Source organism: Camelus dromedarius, chromosome 10, assembly GCF_036321535.1.
Source record: "Camelus dromedarius isolate mCamDro1 chromosome 10, mCamDro1.pat, whole genome shotgun sequence".
In the NCBI taxonomy this organism is placed as follows: domain Eukaryota; kingdom Metazoa; phylum Chordata; class Mammalia; order Artiodactyla; family Camelidae; genus Camelus; species Camelus dromedarius.
In genome coordinates this window covers 33,252,271-33,272,669 of record NC_087445.1, presented here as the reverse complement: position 1 = coordinate 33,272,669, position 20,399 = coordinate 33,252,271, and the positions used below count along the sequence as shown (strand labels likewise).

At 42.9% G+C, this 20,399-nt stretch overlaps 1 long non-coding RNA gene across 32 annotated transcripts in view; it reads right to left on the bottom strand.

Moving 5' to 3' along the window:
* Positions 1-20,399, bottom strand: part of LOC105100271 (uncharacterized) — a 243,631-nt gene that overhangs the window by 36,354 nt on the left and 186,878 nt on the right. For 21 of the 32 annotated variants that reach the window (XR_010382664.1, XR_010382657.1, XR_010382667.1 and 18 more), the window contains 3 exons: positions 15,128-15,314; positions 12,696-12,816; positions 1,753-1,857 (listed from right to left, as the gene is read on the bottom strand). The exons of 1 other annotated variant lie outside the window; for it this stretch is intronic. This is a non-coding gene — a long non-coding RNA (uncharacterized LOC105100271). Of the gene's footprint in view, positions 1-1,752; positions 1,858-1,916; positions 2,078-2,514; positions 2,601-12,695; positions 12,817-15,127; positions 15,315-15,596; positions 15,766-16,949; positions 17,038-20,399 lie in introns of all 32 variants that reach the window. 10 more of the 32 variants (XR_010382656.1, XR_010382663.1, XR_010382661.1 and 7 more) reach the window with 10 other exon arrangements.

Here is a 20,399-nt window from a genome sequence, read left to right as displayed (position 1 = left end):
ATATAATGGTTTAACACTATGTGTACCCCTGCTGAGCAAATGAGCTTTACCGTGAGCATGTGAAAGACTTTGCGGGGCAGTAAGGGAGCTCAAAGAGATTTATATGAGGCCCTTATTCACAGAATAAACAAGCACAAAGAAAACAAAATAATTTTTTAGAGCAGCCTCATGTGATGTAGCCCATGGGACAGAGTAGAAATGGCTGTCCCCACAGAAGCAGCCCCAGCCCAAGAGGGCCCCTAACTCACTGCTCTACCGGACTCTGAAGGCATCCTTTCCAAGTCAGCATCTACAGTGGCCGAAACCCACAAAGAACTTGGGTTAACTAACGCTATGTGCCAAAGCCCTACGCCCTAAGCCATCAAGGTCTCTAATTCTCGCTGCAATTTTAAATGGTCCAGAGACTCAAAAGTTATTTTCATTCAGGCTGAGAACTGGAAAGAGCCTTGGAGAACACCTAAACCCATAGCTTAAGAGAATCTGCGAGCTGCACACACTGGAAACACAGTGTGTGCTGGATAAACATTAAAATAGGGACTCGAGTAGGGACTGGGGTGGAAGTCCCAGAATTCCACCTACTCATTCCCTTCCCTTCACTGCCCTGACCCTTGCTCTCCCCTCAACTGACACACATTATAGCAGACCCTGAACTCCTCCCCAGGACCCTGGGGCTGAAGAGAAAGCAGTCTGCAAAACACTGAAGAGTCCAGTATTTTTTTTCAGCTGCTGGTTACAGATGAAACAACAGGCCCAGAAAGCTAAAAGAGGACTTCCATTTCCAGCCATAGAATACACTAAATAACCTGAAAAGCCTCCTCCCAGAAGTCCCTAGAACGCTGGCTAAATGCAAATACTCTTTTAAAATGCATCAGATGGACTCACAACAGTATAAACTCCTCAATTTGAAAATGAGTTTAACCTATGACCCAGCAATTCCATGTCCAGGTGCGTGTCCCAGAACAGTGCAGAGGCACCACTGGGTTATGGAATCACTTTAGTAAATTGCAAACAGCGTATTTTTTTGGTGTGTGAAATAGACCAGCCCAAACTGGATTATAATGGGATAGACAGTAAGAGAATTATTTTGAGAAGCTTTAATGCCACATATATATGTACACACACACACACAGAAATGTAGCACACGTATTTACATGGGATTCCATGTAAAGTATATCTTAGTAGGTGTAGAGAAAACATTTGGAAAAAATGCTACTTTAGAGATGCTTTGGTATGTTAGTACAGGAAATGAACAAGAACACTCATGGAAGCATTGTTTATCATGGTGCAAAATTAGAAACAATCTAATTATTCATCAGTAGGAGAATGGGGATAGACAGACAGATGCCTGTTCATCAATCATTAACTACACAGCAGTTAAAGATGAATGGACCAGAGATCTGCTGCTGAAATCTAATGCTAAATTCAAAAAAAGTATGTTGCAGAATGATCTGCACATCATACTGAAACTTTTAAAACATGCAAGGCAAGGGTACCTATTGTTGAAAGATACCTGTGTATACAGAAGGAGCATGAGAGAATGCAAATTCAGGACAGTGTTAATCTCTGGGGTGAGAGGAGGGGAACGGGACTGAGGAGGAATCCACAAAGGACTCAAGTAGGTCTGAAGCAAACTCATGCGTATGTTAGGACTGCCTAGAACTCAATGGTGGAACACACCGTTTCTCTGTTGTAGTCTCCCTATTTTTTGTTGTTGTTGATTTAAAATTTTTTTTAGAAGTCACAGGCACTCACCTGAGACCAGATGGCGGACGGGTGGGGTCATCTGGAAGAAACCCAGGCTGGACTCTGACTGATAGCCAATCCAGTCTTCTTCCCACATGGCTCCCAATTCAGGGTCTGTTTGCAAATGAAGGATTTGCATCATTTGGGTCTTAATCTTAGTAATTTATTTTTACCTGAGAGATATTGTTCCCCACAGTCCTCCAAGGCCACATCTGCTCTGGCCAGAAATAGCAACAAGCACACTCGCTCCGCAAGGCTGAGCTGCTGCTTCACAGTTTGCCCCTTGGCTCTGGTTTCCAACGCTGCTCGTGCACTGCACCAAAATGCTGAGCCACTGAAAGGTCAGTAGAGAGATGATCTCAACACACAAAAGTATAAGCAAAAAGAGAGAGACAGAGAGGGAGAGAATGAGAAACAGAAAGGGGGTGGGGGGGAATCAGCTCTGGGTGAGGAAACAGACAAATCCACAAGCCACAATCAAATTAGAGTCAGAATATTACTGAGGAACCATAAAACACATGTGGGGTTTATTTTAGATGATGGAAATAACTTGAAATAGTAGCAGTTTCATGGCCTTTAAGCGCAGATATACAATCTAATGGGAGGGGGTTCATTAACTTTTTTTTTTCTAGTCTATCTTAAGACAGAAACGAAAAGATAAAAGATACTTTGGCAACGACTGGAGAATCCTATGCAGAAAGATTTATTACGCTTTGGCAAAGTTCAGGGCAGTGGTCTTTTATCCCTGGATCCTTATACTCTTCGAGTTACCTAAGAGGGTCTTGCCTCTTTTTCTTCTTTAAGCATAATTTCCAGGTCAGCTCTATCTTTCCAGGTGGGTGAGCCAAAGCTTTCTGCTGTGGGAAAAGAAGATAATTCTTGCAGCAGAGCTCACAAGACAAATCCTTCTCTAGAGTCAAGCAGGAAACTGTGCATGATTCTATCTTTTAGGTACTTCTCGCCCTGGAATGCCTAGCAGGTATCATGAGCTAGGAATGTAGTCTTTTCAGACGGCAGGAGAGAACTCAGATCTGTGACAGGATTCCTCTTGCTGTCTCGAGAGCAAATGTGGCAACAATCACATGGACGAAACACTCACTCTTCTATGGGCTTCACTGCATTTAGTCATCCCCACCCTCTGGAAGGCGCTATTGCCAGCCCCATTTTGTAGATAAGAAAACCGAGATACCAGAAGGTGAGGTAACACCCCTCCGGTCACCCAGAACAAGTGGTAGAGCCAGGACTTGAATCCAACCAGTTGGTTCGCACAGCCTGGGCTTCTACATGCCTCACTCTGTCCGGGAGATGGTATTTGAAATAAGTGGAGGCAGCCATTGAGATGACAGAACCCAGTGAGGTTAGGCGCCACGGGGCGTCTGCTTCAGACACGGGGGCTCCAAGAGACAGGTATGCACACGCCACTGAAAAATGACGGCAGTGTGCTAAAAATCAGCATCCTCTCCTTAGGACTCCTAGCAACCGAGAGCGTCTGCTTCAGGGCGCCTGCGTGTTCTGCCTTATGTCTGTTATGTCCCTCCACCCCCAGAGAGTGAAAGTGGAGATGCACTTGGACGTGACACCAGAGAAAAGGCAGAGGGCTTAAGCTGAGTTCAGTGTTGCCCCTTACAAACGAAATGGATTCACTTTCCTCCTCTGTGAAATGAGAAAAAGAATGCCTGCTCTATAGGATGGGGAGAGTCAAACCAGCCAGAGGCACCGAGACCCGTGATTATACACATTGTTGACCTGGAAGGTTTTTTACTTAGGTTTATAAGTCAAAGCAGAACCTTACAACCAGACGCTGCAAACATCTAGGAAAGAGCCATGCGGATCCCATAAAAGGATCTAGAATTATACCTACTATAATTGTTACAGAATATTAACCTTGGTCAAGGCGTGTTTCCTTTTCTGTTTCCAGCTATATGAGGAGAGACATTAGTCACAGAAGTCTCCTCTAACTTTGAAATTTTGTGATTCATTTTGTCCCAGACCTAGAAGAAGTGAACCAGGGTTTTAAACGGTGGTTTGAGTACTGCCAGGCCTCCTTACCCTCCTAAGGTGAACACATGCCAAGGGTGCCACCAATCACAGAGCACCTCTGGGAAAATCCAACAGCTCTGAGGTGTAATCAACTGCCCCCAAGGTCAAGTGTTAAAGAGAACTGGATACTGTACTGGAAGCAGGGGGTATCTGGTTTAGCAGGCAACCTGCTAGAAGTGGGGGTGGTGGCATTCCAGCGCCGCTGTTCTGGGTAATGCCAGACAGGATGACCTTGAGGGAGCTTCTAGCCCTGTGAGCTCATGTGACTGCTTCACTGATAAGTATCACTTGACAGTGATGTTGGGTATGACCAGCCACACAGGCTGGGGGCCAGAGCCCGGGGCCTTCTCAGGCTTCCTGCCTCTCTGCCCTGCTCTTTCCACAGGGAGCTCCGTCAAATGAGGGAGTGATTGTAGTGTGGTCCCAAAGCAGCTGTGTGCCTGCCAAGTGCTCTGCTAGCCCTTCCAGAACGGGGCTGAGCCATCCCAGGGGAAGCCAGCCCCCCGCGGAGCCTGTGTGTTACAGCTGAGAATGACAGGTCCAGTCTCAAAGGAAAGGGGATGACCATCACGCTGATCACAGGCTATTATACAGACCCTCCCCCAGCCACCCCATCCCAGGCTGTGACAGCAGGCGACAGGAATAGTCACCTACATAGCCCGGAGCCTTGTCAGCAGCCTCAAGATCCGTCACGATGCCCTGAGCTGAGCGGCCAGAACACTGGTCACAACGTGATGAGCATGGGTGGCCTGAGTCACCAAGCACTGACACCCACGCACGACCCGTTCTGTGTCTCCAGCAGGCCACGCTCATCCCCGCCTAGGGCCGTTCCGTTCTGAAAAGCTTGGCCCCCGGGTCTCACACAGCTGGCGCCTTTCTGCAATTCCAGTTTTATTTCAGATAACTCCTTCTCAAGCCGTGCGCACACCCTCCCACAACTATCACGACACTCTGTTTTCTGTTTCACATAGAACCTCGCATTATCTGAAATGGTTATGTTCATTTATTTTTCTGGTTGACGGTCTATTTTCCCTTCAGAATCTGAATTTAATGAGAACCAACGTCTCCTCTGTCTTCCCCAATCTATTCACAACACCCAGAAAAATATCTAGCAGATAATAAGAGATCAATAAAAACTTAGTAAAATTAATTGATTAGTTAATGAGTTAATTCTACCAAGGACAGCTGTGTCCTAGCGAAAAAGAGGGCTCCCCTCTCCATGCTCTGCAGCAGTGGTGAGGTTTCACAGCTCCAGGGTAGCTTTCGTAGATGCTTTTGAATATCTCCCCATTTCATGGGCCATCCTCTGTCCTCTCCCCTATTAAAGACCTGAGAATCACTCTGATCCAGAGGGACTGGATCCTGACAACTGTATTTATACTATATAACTTTTTCATAACTTAGGAATGATTTCAGTTGCAGGTAACAATAACAACCACCTACTACAGTGCACTGTGATGTCCACAAATGGGTTATCATTTTTCTCAAATAAGAACACATCAAGAGGTGTTTGGTCCAGTGTCAGTGTGGCAGCTCCACTCTACAGATCTCTTCACTCTCTCCCTTTTAAAGCCCCTCCTCCTAGCACACAGCTTTCACCTGGTGCCAGTCACATCACAGTCACAAGGCGACTGCTGCCCCACCAGGCATCAGGTCTGAATTCCAAAGAAGGCGGAAAGTGAAGGGAGGAAGAGCCATGCCATGAGAATCTGTTGTTTCTTCTTTTTGGGGAAACCAGAATCCATATCCAGCCCCCTGCTGCTTACATCTCCCACATTAGTACTGGGTCACATGGCTACCCCAGACCAGTTCCTGACACAGGGAAATGAGACTACTATGACCGCGTTAGACTGTCACAGTGCATCCCAGTTCATCCCCTGGGGCTGGAGAAAGGACTCATCTTCACTGAGATCAAGGTATTTCCACACTCTCCTGAACAAACAGGTATCATCACAACTAAATGGACTAGAGTGGACACTTGACCCAAAATCAGAGCGGAGACTCCCGGGAACTGAGAGTTAAAGGCAGATCCCTTGAGCCCTCATGCTTCTAACCTGTCGTAAGATTTGGCTGTTCCAAGTGTTGAAATCCCATCGTATGCTCCAACACCCACCCAATATGTTTTCTGTTCTTTCTTACGCGAGCTCAAAAATAGTTGCTGTTATTTAAAACCAAAGGGGCTTTGTTACAGGAGCGTCTAACTGCCAGCATCCTGCGCAGCCCATCAGGCTGCACTGCATGGCCGCTGTGGGGCGCCAGACAGGCCACTCGTATCTCCCTCAGGAACGACGGCTCTTTGCCCCAAACACCCTGCTCCTCCCGAGGTGACCCAAACGCTTAGACATTATGTCATCAGCCTGACAACCTCCTCCTCTCCACCTTCAGACAGTACTTGCTGAGGTCCCAAGTGCACAGAGAGGCCTGCTGGGTCCTACAGGACAGAGGGCGGGGCTTGTGCAGTAACACCCACACTAGCCAGCAGAGGAAGGGAACTGTTGCGATGTCACACCACACATCAGTGACAAACGCCAAGACACAGCAGGCCTGCTGACTGTGAGCCCAATGCTTTCTCCTTTTTTAAGCCATCTGATTATCCAGGACAGACACAGACACACACACTCAACCGCTCTCCCTTTCACACACACACACACACACACACACACACACACACAGTCAACCACACCCTCACAATTAAGAAAGATCCTAATGAGTGAAAAGCCTGGGCAGCCCGGCTTAGTATTCCATCCCTGCTAATTAGCCACAAAGAATATTTTGTCGAGATTACATGGCTTGTCACTCAAGTATCTATAGAGAGCTCACTGTGGATCCCTTACTCTACCATCTATGAACTTGATCTAAATTCTTTTTCAGTGTATGTATCTCCTCAACTTTAATGCAGGTTTTAGGCAGGATTTCTAAGTATTATGTTGCTTGCAACTTACAGGTTTACATGAACTGTGGTTCCATGATCAGATGACTTTGGAAACACTTGATTAAAGGAAGTTCGATGCTTCTTCCTTGCAAGATATTGCAAAGCCTTCAGTATTCCAGCATGCATGACGAATAGCTAAAAGAGGGATGCAGTGTGTGGTATCTTCCAAATTTGTCTAACCAGTGAATTTTTTCTACTTTGGTGTATGTTGAATGGTGATGATGCAAGAGAGATGCTTTGGGAAACACTGCTGGTGGGGAGGGGCACAGAGAGCAAACCTAGAAACTATACCTCTTTTAAGTACTAAGAGGCATAGGCTGTGAGCTGGTTAAGTAGACCATGTGCAAACTCATGTGTACCCCTAATGGAAGTCACTAGATAGTTAGGATTGTTCCTTAGTGCGCGGTTCCCGAGTTCTACACCACAGCCGCTTTTCCTGGGTGAAAAGCACACTGGTCTAAAGAGAGTGCAGTTGTGTTCCTGAGCTGATCATGTTATTTCTCTGCTCATCAAGCTTCTTTCCTTCAAAATGAGCACGTTAGGCCATGTGAGAACAGGGAGAATGTGATTGTTAGCAAAGAGTCCAACACCTTATTATTTTTCTTCAGTTCCAACATTTAATCAAAGCAATTTTCATTAATGCAAGGATGAGCAAGCCACACTGACCTTGGTGACATGATACATGACCTAAAAGCTTTTTAAAAAATTTGTCTTGTTCAGATCCACATTCTCCAAAAGACCGCTTGGTGTAACATAACAAAAATATCTTGTCTATCAATGTGCAAACATTTCCCTAAGATATCTGGCACCCATTTGGCTGCCTCATAACCTTTATGTGCTTTAAGCATCCCTTACATGATTTTAGGAGAATTAAATGACAGAACAATTTTAGGAGAATTAGATGCCACAATTGGCAGTGGTTCTGCCAAAGCTTCATCCAAATGACATCTAGAAGGAAAGCTGACTTCCCTGGAAGCCTTTTTTCCAGGGACAGAGAGATCCAAATCAAAGAGGAAAATAACTGGACAAATTCATTTATCATCACAATGTAATTATGTAAACCGCAATTTCTGGAATACGTCTAGGAGAACTTGCTTTCTAATTCTAAAAGCTCAACATTATTTCAGCTGTGTAATAAAAACGTCATTGTTTATATTTATCCCCAAGATGAACATTTTCAGACTTTATTAATAAGGATCTTTACTCCCTGAAGTTTACTTTGGCCTTATATTCTCTGAAATGGAATCATTTGAAGTGTCTGAGAAAATCTGAGGTTCTAACCACATCCCTGCATCCTACCTCCGTGAAAAAGAAAATGGTCTTCTTGGTGGCAGTGGGAAGAAGAATATTAAAAGGTCCATGGGGCAGCATGGGGGCAAAACTAACAAGGGTATTAGAAGACCAAGATCCTAGTCAGTTTTCATACAGCTGCTATGAGTGGAATTATGTCCTTCCACCAAATTCATATGTTGGGAGTCCTAACCCCCAGGACCTTAAAGGTGACTTTCTTTTGGAGACAGGGTCTTTATGGAGGTGACTGAGTTGAAATGAGATCATGAGGGTGAGCCCCAACCCCATATGGCTGGTAGACTTCTAAGAAGGGGAAATTTGGACACAAGACACACATAGTGGGGAAATGATGTGAACACACGCAGGGAGAAGGTGAACACTGACAAGCCAAGGAGAGAGAAGACCTGGAACAGGCCCTCCCTCCGGCCCTCGGAACGAACCAGCCCTGCCAACACCTTGCCTTTGGACTTCCAGCCTCCAGAGCTGTGAGACAACACATTTCTGTTGCTTAAGCCACTCAGTTTGCGGTACTTTGTTACAGAGCCCTGACAAACGAATACAGCTGTGTTCATGGCTAAGTCTTTTAGTATCTCCAGGTCTGAGTTTCCTCATCTATAGCATTAGGGGGTCAATGACCTTTGAAACTGCTTTTATGTCTAATGGTTAATGACCAAGGCTGAAAATGGCCTCTCACCCATTCTCCTGATATGTCAGCATGCAGTATCTTCTGAGAAACGCGTTCCCTCCTGTCTAGGATCAATGGGTTCTAGACAGGCTAACGCCATCTATATAAACCTGTCTGGCCATCCTAATGTATATTTCAGTAATAACTTTTGGAAGCACAATAAGGGAAAAAGGAGGCTCAAAGTAACTCCTATGAGAGGCCACAAATTTAGCAGTTTATATCTTCCTACAAGAAATTCATCATTTGAAAAAGGAATTGCTGGGGGTGGTTCAGATGAAAAGATCAATAACATGTAAATTTCATAACCTGGTTCCCCACGGCAGAACCTCTGTAAGGTAAAAAATAAAGCACACATTTTGTGCTCTCTTGACAACCCATTTCTGGGGGTCCTCTCTCCCGCTCTCTTTCTCCCTAGTGTTTATCATGAAAGAAAATCTGTTTCAGGCACAACCACGGAACTTCTGGGTGCTGCTAACCTATCCCATCTCACCCATAAGACACTTACGAACAATGCAACATTTATCAACCTCTCATCAGCATATATCATCTTGGTACAAATCCCAGGCTATTAATGCACCTTCAAAGCCTGGAATACAGTGCTAATGAATATAGAATCATCACTGGTAAGAAGAGCATTTTGGCAACTGAAGTTGCAATTCCAAATGCTATGAAACAGAACTGACGTCTTAGTTCCCCTCCTCTTTACCTTACTGAATGTATATTCCCTCGCCAGAGGAAATACAAGGATAAGCATTCTCTTCTGTGATACGATCTTATCATTGCTAAGAAGCAAGGATACAGCATTCTTCTTAAGAAAAGCAGCTGGCTATATCATATTAATATAGTAGCAGCAACTGCATTAAAACAAAAATCAACATACTCGGCAAGCATCAACCCCACATATAAATGGACAGTGCTTGTGTTAGAAAGGGTCCTGATACGACAGAGTACTCAAATCAGGATAATTCAAAGGCTTATTAACTAAGGAACTTTTTACAAAAGCGTACTCAGGGTGAAATAAAACCAGAAATTATGGGCAATAATCTGGGGTTAGGGGCTGAACCACAGTATCCAACCCTAGGCACAAAGAGACAAGGAGGAGGAGTGGTTGGCAGAACCTGGAAAAAGAAAGCCTCATAGAGAACACAGCCTTGAAAAGAGTGGTGGTGTTCTGTCTAAGGACACTGCCCAAGGTGTCCCCACAAGGAGGGAGTCAGGGGTATAAATGCCCTGACCTCCCTCACCTCTCTCCCTTCAGTTTCCTACCGGGGCTCCCCATTGATCGAATCCAACCAGAGACAGAGAGGGGTGGTCACGGATGTGGTCTGTAATGGCCAGCCTCTGAAGACCGGGGTGGACAGATCTGGAGGGGAAACTGGACAATATACAGCAGAGTGCTACATAAACCCAACAGTTCACTGAAATACTCATACATTTTGTAAGAGCAGAAAACATCTCCTCTTGTTCACCATTTCATCCTCAGCTATGTCATTCCAACAACAATCAATTTTCCAGTTGTCTGACACCAACTGTATGTCCAATAATTTAATGCGATGTTAACCCCCCAGAGTCAGCACAGACCCCACAAGTTAAGGGCTCAGTCACACTTTAGACACCAGCTGCAAATGGGGTCCCCAGGCGACCCTCACTTCTGCCTAGCCGACTATAAATCTGAAGGTTCCAGCAGCCATCACCCAGAATCAGTAATTTGGTAGAGGAACTCACAACTCAGCAAAGCTCTCTACTTTCTCTTACAGTTTCATTATAAAGAACATAACTCAGGAACAGCCAAATGGAAGAGATGCACAGGGCAAGGTACAGGGGTAAGGAGGACACAGAGCTTCCATGCCCCTTTCCAGTGCATCACCCTCCCAGCACAGCAATGTGTTCACCAATCTGGAAGCTTCATTATGTAGGCATGTTTTTTACTAAATGATTGGCCACTGGTGACCGAACTCCATCTCCAGCCCCTCTCTCCTCCCTGGTGGTTGGAAGTGGGACTGATAGTTCTCCTCCTCTAATCACATGGTTGGTTCCTCTGAAGACCAGCCCCCATCCTGCAGCTTTCTAAGTACCTTAGTCTTTAGTCACCCCATTAGAATACAAAAGACACTCCTATCACTGGAAATTCCAAGGATTTGAGGTTGCCAGGAACCAGGACAGAGATCAAATATATTTTTTATCATGCCACACTAACCCCGTGTACCACAATGCCTGGCACATAACACTCATATTTGCTAATAAATGATGCAGTCTCCAGTGGGTCATTCTAGAGTTCTTTCTCCTTCCCATCCTTATTTTTAAACAATTAACCTAAATTTTTAAAGCCAAAACTATATGTGGCTTTAAGATCCTCCTTCACTTCTAGCTGGATAATCTAGAGAAGATAAACTTTGGTTTCCAGAATCTTAGGGGACTTCACACCTCTGACATCCTAAGTGCAGGGAGACTCGAAGGAGACACGTTCACAAGGATTTTTTAGAGGTGGAACCCGAACCATTAATATACAATCTGCTGCAGTCTCCTCGGGGCTGTATCCCTTCTTGTCACCTTCACAACCAACAGATTCTGCTGCCCTAAATGGAAGTAGGAAGCGAGGGCTGGATATGTGCGGGCAGTGGTAGGCTATCTTTTGCTTATATAATATATTGTACAACACACAACCAAAAGGACTTTATAATGTTCTGGATAGTTCCTCAATGATATGAATCCAACCTTATGCTTTTAAAAATCCCAAGGTGATCAGCATTTTACATATCACAGGGAAAACCGAATCTCAACCTGGAGAAAACTTGAAACCAGGGACAAAGAAAATGCAGGATATACTAGGATATTCTAAATCCATTAACAGAAAAAAAAAAAAAAGAAAAACAGACAGGTCCATTCAGGGTTAATATGCCTTGAAAATATGGTAGGAAACTGCAGTTTAAATGACGGTTGGAAGCCAAAGAGTAATTGCTGGAGAGCGTGGGAGGAAAAGGGAACCCTCCTCCACTGTTGATGGGAATGTAACTTGGTGCAGCCACTATGGAAAACAGTGCAGACATTCCTAAAATTACTAAAATTAAAGTTACCACATGATCCAGCAATCGCACTCCTGGGCATACGCCAAAGAAAATTTGAAAAGATACATGCACCCCAATGTTCATAGCAGCACTATTTACAAGAGTCAAGACATGGAAGACATCTAAATGGCCACTGACAGATGACTGGATAAAGAAGATGTGGTATACATACATGCGTGTGTGAACACACACACACACACACACACACACACACACACACACACACCCCTGGAATACTACTCAGCCATAAAAAAGAATGAAATAATGCCATTTGCAGCAACATGAATGGACCTAGAGATTATTATAGTAAGTGAAATAAGTCATACAGAGAAAGGAAAATACCACATTATATCACTTACATGTGGAATCTAAAAAAGTGATACAAATGAACTTATTTACAGAACAGAAAGAGACTCACAGACATAGAGAACAAACTTCTGGTTACTAAAGGGGAAAAGGGTGGGGGGGAGGGGAGAATAAATTAGGAGTCTGAGATTAGCAGATACAAACTACTATACATAAAATAAAAAACAAGGTTCTAATGTATAGTACAGGGAGCTACAGCCAATATCTGTTAATAACCTATAATGAAAAAGAATAGATATGTGTGTGTGTGTGTATATATATCTGAATCACTATGCTGTACACCAGAAACTAATACAACATTGTAAATCAACTATACTTCAATAAAAAAGTAAAATAAAAAAGAATCAGAAAAAAATGAGGGTTGGAGGAAGAGCTGAAGATTCTGTCCATCAGGAGAGCTAGCTGTCCATCTGGTACACTATGAGGCTTCTCTAGAGCATTGGCTTTCTAATAGTAACAGATACGAGCCAGCCTCTATGACCAAACTCTAAACTCTCAACCTAAACAATTATCAAACGGTTTGACTGGCTCTTTTGGAAAATATTTTCAGCCTGGTCACAAACCCATGGCTCACCTTTCTGTGGAAGGGCGATAGATATCCTTCAACCTGAGTGAAAAATACAAAAGGGGGCTCCTGAACTTCCTCAGCTGAGTGTCCTCTCAGGCCAGTGCACCAGTGGCGCATGTGACAGCTCCTTTGATCAGAAACACACAGTATCATCATTTCAGGCACTGATCAGAAAGTGCATCCAAGAACAGATTGTGATCACTTATAAAAGCTTGCTAGAGACACCTGATATTGGCAAGAGATGCCTAAGGCAGCTGTTCTAAACCCAGTCGATCACTCTAAATGACTTGTGGGGAAGGGAAGACGGGAACAGCCAGAGGTCATTTGAAAGAATGGCAGTGAGAGAGAACTGAGCAGACGGCTGGACCCACTCAGGGTGGATGGAATCCTGTCTAGAGGTGGGGACCAAGTGTCTTTTTTAAGCTGCACTTGCCCCCTCCACAGCCCACCCATCATACCATGGAAGAGACACACTAATTTTCCTTTTCATTTCTCTAAACAGTACTCACTGGGACCGGGGACTTTGGAATTACGTGGAGAGCTTTGTCAACATCTACACGTGCAAGACTTTCCCTACCCATCCACCTGCCCAGCCCACCATTCTGACGAACCTTACGTGGTGACACTCTGTGCACTTTGCAAGAACTGCCTAGGTCATTCTGATCCTCCCCTCCTCCCTTCATCCCTCTCCATCCCCAGCTGAGATCCACTAAACAGCAGTTCTCTGTTACACTCAATTACTAGAAAGATATATATTTGGGTCACATATCTTGATTCTCTGCTGATATAACTTAATGGAATTAATATTTAACAATACACACTTGACTTAGATCAGAAATGCCTGATAGGGGTTATCTACTTGAATTTTACATTGTCTTACCTTCTGGAAAATCAGTTTCAATCATCTGATATGTTATCCAACATCCATTACATAAACTTTCACAAAATTTTGTCAGACACGAGATGGTCCCCCTCAGCAGAACATGTCTGTGTCTTTCTAACAGATACTGATAATGAGATAAGGTAAAGCATGTGCCCTGATGCCTCAACTGCTAGAAAACAAGCCTTTTTTTTTTTTTAAAGCAATAACTATACTTACTGGTGAGGAGCCTTAGAAATGGCTTATAAGACAGTACTCTCTGATAGAATTTTCTGTAATAATAGAAATGTTCTATATACTGTCCAATTCAGTAGCCAGTAGGCATATGTGGTGAGCACTTTAAATGTGACTAGTGTGACTGAGGAGTGAATTTTAAATACTATTTAATTTCAACTAACATAAATTTGAGTAGCCATGTGCAGCTAGTGGCTATACTAAACCTCATGGTTGTAAGGCCACTTTTTACATTTAAACGTAGAGTTAATACATAAGCATAAGGAAGATGCTACAAAAATTTTATAGTAGTTTCAACTTAGGTGCAAATGCTATGTCTGAACTGTAAGATCGTCACTGGCTTTTAGTAATATTACTCAAAAGGACTTGTGCCTTTCCAGATTGACAGTAGAAACTTGGCTGCTCTCAGCAAAAAGCTAGCTCAGGCCATCACTCTGGACGGGCCTTCTGGCTGGGCTGTTACGGGTGGAACTGCTGGGATCTGATGGCGGAAGCCCTGAGCCTCCTCCCTAGCGGAGCCATTGTAACGCATCTGAATGGTGGTGGTGCCGGTTACCTTCTCTTCAGTTAGGGACCTTGCCCTGTTCCAGCCTCACCTGGTGAAGGGAGGGCAGGAGGTGGCTCTAAGGCTCTGTTAATTCACACCCAGAGACTGTGTACTCCTTCCAGTGAAGGGGCCAGTGGGCTTGCAGGGTTTCTCAACCTCAGCATATTGATATGTTAGGGTTTCTAATTCTGTGCTGTGGGGACTGTCCTGTGCATTGGGAGAGGCTGAGCAGCATCCCTGATCTCTGCCCACTGGCTGCCATGAGCATCCCTCGAACCCTACCCAGTGGTGCCAACCAAGGATTTCTGCAGATGCTGTCAGATACCCCCTGGGGGCAAAATCACCCCTGGTTGGGAACCACTGATCCAGACAGGTTTTGGACTATGGGCTACTTTAGAAAGGAGACCAATCTTAGTTTTTTTGTGTTTTTTTTTAAAAATCTCTAGTACCTAGCAGGTGCATGATATGTGATAAATATTTAATTAAGCATTACTTGGATGAATGAATAAAAGGCCACTATTATTTTTTAACTTTTTAAATATCTCCCCCAGTGCCTGGCATAGATAGTGTAAGACTCAATCAGTCAATTTTGCCTGGTTGGTTTAATATTCTTCTAGGTTTTTTTTTTAAAGGTAGGAATTCCTACTAATGACTATTTCTGAGGAAGAAAAAAGATGGGGAAAATAGATCTTTTTTCGTACCTTAATGGGCATGAAGGAATTTCCTGGCCTGTTAGGGTTCTTAGTAAAATGTGCACGTCTAAAAATACAGTCTCACCAGTTCCAAATTCAGTACCATAACTGCTTGTGTGCGAGGAAGCAGGGCTCCAACGCCTCCTGGCCTCTGTCTCCTCACCAAAGCTGGTCCGGGTGCGGGGTCAGTGGGAGCCCTTCCTCACTGACTGGTGGAGCCAGTCATCTCCAGCCCCAGACATGATTCCCAGGAACCCCTGCTGTCAGGCTCCCTGCACGAGAGAAATAGATGGCTTGGGTCAGTTCCAAGGTCCTGAACCCTTCAGCTGCGTTTGCCAGCACATGATGCTTTTATCTCATTTGTCACAATCAGATACCAGAAATTCAGCCTACTATCTAATCAAAGCCAAACCTTTGCACCTAAAACTTAGTGGGTATTTTACCTCCATGTACATGTGACATAGCACTGAGGAGAGAAATCAAAGACATTGCTACTGTGTACAGATTTAAACCAGCGAAACATTTAGCATAGTTTCCCTTCACTCTCTGTTTACCTGAACGGTTTATGGCAGTTTAAGCTTCTTGGACAAGATATTTTATTGAATGGGAAATATCGCTTCTACATTCCTTCTTGCTGGCTGTACATTTAAAGAACCGCTGCATTCAAACAACCAAAATCCTTGAGTCACACTGCTATTTTTATTACGGACAAGGTCAGAGCATCTATGGTAATTAGAAAGGGAAAAGAAGAAAGAGGAGCTGGTTGTAAAAACCATCCAACAAATTAAATCAGAATCTCAGGGTAGTACTCAGGCATTGCACATTATTTCAAGGAAAAGTTTTATTTTAGAACAGTTTTAGATCCACAGGAAATTGCGAAGATAGTAGAGATTTCCCATATACTGACTGCACACACACCAGTTTCTCCAATTATTAACACCTGACATTAATATCGTACTTTGTTACAATTAATGAACCAATATTGATACATTATTACTAACTAAAGTCCATATTTTTTCATATTTCCTCAGTTTTCCCCTAATTTCCTTTTTGTATTCCAGGATCCGATCTAGGACTTAATTTAGTCGTCATGTCTCCTTTGACATGTCTTGGCTGTAACAGTTTCACAGACTTCCCTTGTTTTTGGTGACCATGACAGTTTCGAGGAGTACTGATGAGATATTTCATAGAATGTCCCTCAATTGGGATGTGTCTGCTGTTTTTCTCATGATCGGACTGGGGATCTGTGCTTTGGGGAAGAAGACCACAGAGATAAAGCCACTCTCTTCACATCAGATTAAGGGTATCTGTATCAACAGGACATCACTGTGGATGGTGACCCTAATCATTTGGCTGAGAGAGTGTTGTCAGGTTTCTCCAGCATAAAGTCACTCTTTGCCCCTATTTTTCAGACTGTAATCTTTTGAAAGGAGTCACTATGTTCAGCCTACATTTAAGAAATGAGGAATCATATTCCACTTCCTTGAGGGCATAGTATCTATATAAAATTTTTAGAATTCTTTAGTACAGAAAATTTGCCTATTTTCCTTCATTTATTTACTCAATAATTGATTCTTATCATATGGACTCCTTTATTTTCCGCTTTGGGTTTCAATCCTACGTAATTTACTTACTTTGTTACTCCGGTGTTCCAGCTTTGGCCACGGGGGGCTCTTTCAGGGGGCTGTGTCCCTCGGACACAGCCCCATCCCTGTGTCGCTGCTGTTGTTTTTTAAGCACTTTCTTACTTTTTGGCACGAGAAGAGGCTTCATGCTCATCTTGCCTATTTTTTACCCTTGTCCTAATATCAGCCATTTATCAAAACAGGATGGCACTGGCACAAAAAGACAGACACAAAGATCAATGGAACAGAGTAGAGAGCCCAGAAATAAGCCCAGGCACTTACGGTGAATTTATCCATGATAAAGGAGGCAAGAATATACAGTGGAGAAAAGACAGTCTCTTCAATTAGTGGTGCTAGGAAAACTGGACAGCTATACGTAAAAAAAAGAAATTAGAACATTCTCACTTCATATATAAAGATAAACTCAAAATGGATTAAAGACCTAACTGTAAGACCAGAAACCATAAAACTCCTAGAAGACAACATAGGCAGAACACTCTTTGACATATTTTTCTGTATCTGTTTCCTAAGGCAAAGGAAACAAAAGCAAAAATAAACAAATGGGCTCTAATTAAACCTAAAAGCTTTTGCACAGCAAAGGAAACTACTGACAGAACGAAAAGATAACCTACTGAATGGGAGAAAATATTTGCAAATGATACAGCTGATGAGAGGTTAATATCTAAAATATATAAACAGTTCATATGACTCAATATCAAAAACAAACAACCTGATTACAAAATGGGCAGAAGACCTGAGTAGACTTTTTTTCCAAAGAAGATATAGAGAAAATCACAAATAACAAATGTTGGCAAGGATAAGGAGAAAAGGGAACCCTCCTACACTGTTGGTGGGAATGAAAATTGGTGCACCCACTGGGGAAAACAACATGGAGATTCCTCAAAAACTAAAATTAGAATTACATGTGATCCAGCAATTCCACTCCTGGATATATATCTGAAGAAAATGAAAACATTAATTCAAAAAGATACATGCACCTCAATGTTCATAGCACCATTATTTACAATAGCCAAGATATGGAAGCAATCTAAGTCTCCATCAGCAGATGACTAGATAAAGAAGATGTGGTGTATATATACATACATATATCATACACACCACACACACACACACACACACACACACACAGAATGGAATACTACTCAGCCATAAAAAAGAATAAAATTATGCCATTTGCAATAACAGGGATGGACCTCGAGGGTATTATGCTTGGTGAAATAAGTTAGACAGACAAAGCCAAATATTGTATATGTTATCACTTATATGTGGAATCTAAAGAATAAAACAAACTAATGACTATAACAAAAAAAAGAAACAGACTCACAGATAGAACAAACTAGTGGTAACCAGTGGGGAGAAGGAAGCGGGGAGGGGCAAGATAGGGATATGGGATTAAGATGTACAAACTACAATACATAATTAAATAAGCTACAAGGATATATTATATAGTACAAGGAATAGAGTCAACATTTTATAATAACTATAAATAGAGTATAATCTATACAAATTTTGAATCACTATGTTGTACACCTGAAACTAATACAATATTGTAAATCAACTATACCTCAGTAAAAAAATAAAAAAGTACAGATAGGGTTTTGGTGAAAGCAACTCTTTGGAAGAACCCAATGGAGGGATGACCATGTAGGAACTGACCAGTCAAAATGAATTCCCTTTTCTCCACTTTAAATGCTTTCTTAACTGTTTTCATAGTACCCTCTTTGACTACTTTATTCCAAACATTATGAAGGACTGGCAGAGTTATTATTATGAAATATCCCCCAATAGATGCATAAACATGCAAATATGGGTTATAGGCCAAAGTTCTGCTTCTCCCGGAAACTGGCTAACTAGACTAAAGAAATAAGCCTATTTGACAATCTTTTTTAGAAGGAAGTGAGACGCAGAATCCATAGGAATTAATACTGGTCTATTTTTTAAACTATTTGGGGAAGGGATGAGTATTTACTTACTGCATGGAAACAATAATGAGAATAAATGGCACATATGATGAAAAAAAGGTGAAGAAAGTGCTGGGGTTTTTTAAAATAAAGCAATCAAGAAAGCGATCAAGTTCATTTTTTTTTTGGAAGCAACAGTGGATCTTTTTATAACTATAGCTTTGTACTTTTAAAAGTTTGGATCATTGTTTCAGTACACCTTGACATAACTGAGATTACGAAGTAAAAAATACAAGCAGTCTAAAGATTTTGGTATAAATGTCTTCCTGTTTTCCCAAAACCCATCCTTCATTCTACAGAGTAAAAAATATATACACCGGTGAGCAAGCAAACCACAATGTAACTGAAGGCCAGAAAAGGTGAAAAGCGGGAAAAATAAAAGAACTGCATTTATCAAGTGTGTTTATGCTCCAGGTATGCTGGAAGTTATACACATTTTAATTACTTAATCCTCGTGACAGTTTTATGCCATTCGCACTTTATGGATGAGAACTGAGGTCTCAGAGAAGCCAAGCAACTTGCCACAAAGCATACGGTTCACATGGCGGGACCAGGAAGCCGAATGTGCCTCAAGTCCAAGCAGTCCAGCCCCATCCCAAAAGTCTTTGTATCATAATGCTCCGACTCTTTCCTTTCTGAAAAGGAGGAAGAGCATGAGGAATTTTTAAATTTCCCCCCAATACCCCTAAAGTTCCTAAATATTTTGTAAACTGAATCCTAAATTCTGCTCATTTTCTTGTATGGATATCCTAAGAATCTTGGCACTGCCACCTTGAGTGGCTCCGAAAGAAAATCATCTTTCATTTCTTGCAAGATGCAGACAGGTGCATTTTCACAATGACCTCCCCAAGACAGTAACCCGCCACTTGTATCTCCCCGGGAGTCATTAGTGAATCCCAGAGCCCTCCATTCCTGCTTTCAGAAGATGTGCCCGCCCAGCAGTCGTGGCAATAATGAGACTGGGCCACGGCGCAACAGACACTGCTGACTCACAGGAGAGCAGGGCCAGCTCTGGCCGTGCCTCTCCCTCTTGCTGCAAACGTTAAGCCCAACCAAATCTGTCACAATAAAACCGATGACAAAACTCACGGAAAGGAAAATGTCAAGGGGTCAGAAGTGGCCCCGGAACCCCCTGTAGGACCCAATTAAAAACTGGGGTTTTCTAGCTTCCCTGTGACAGGTGTTTCTGTGCCCATGTCCCCCGCATTTCCCTGAGGAGAGGTGATGAGACATAAACCAAGAGTGGGAAACACTGCTCCAAGAAAGGAATTTACAGAATTTACAGGCTGCACAGCAACTGAGGAGTAAATAAAGATACTCCACGAGAAAACAACTGTCCATCATGTAAAATAGGACGCGATGGGGAAATGGTGACTTAAATTTTAGAGGTTTTATTCCTAAGAGGGATGTATAGCTGTCTCCCCACACTCATGCTGAACCTCAGGTGGGAGTGTTTGGAAAGTCATTTGTCTAGGGTCTGAGCCTCCATTTTGCAAGTCCAAAAATTCTATTTTGTCTACATATTCAGAGAGCTACTCAGGTTCTCAGGGACTTCTTGCTTGCTGACTTTTAAGATCCTAAAACCCAAACTAGAATGCCAACGATATGGGTTTTCTCTTTCACTTACAGTATTTTTTGTTTATTTTTAATGTAAAATAATGGATACAATTTCTTAACAGTTATACTACTAGTATCAGGGACCCCTGCTGGGTCAGTTAGCTACTGCACGTCAAAACGCAGACTCAGCATT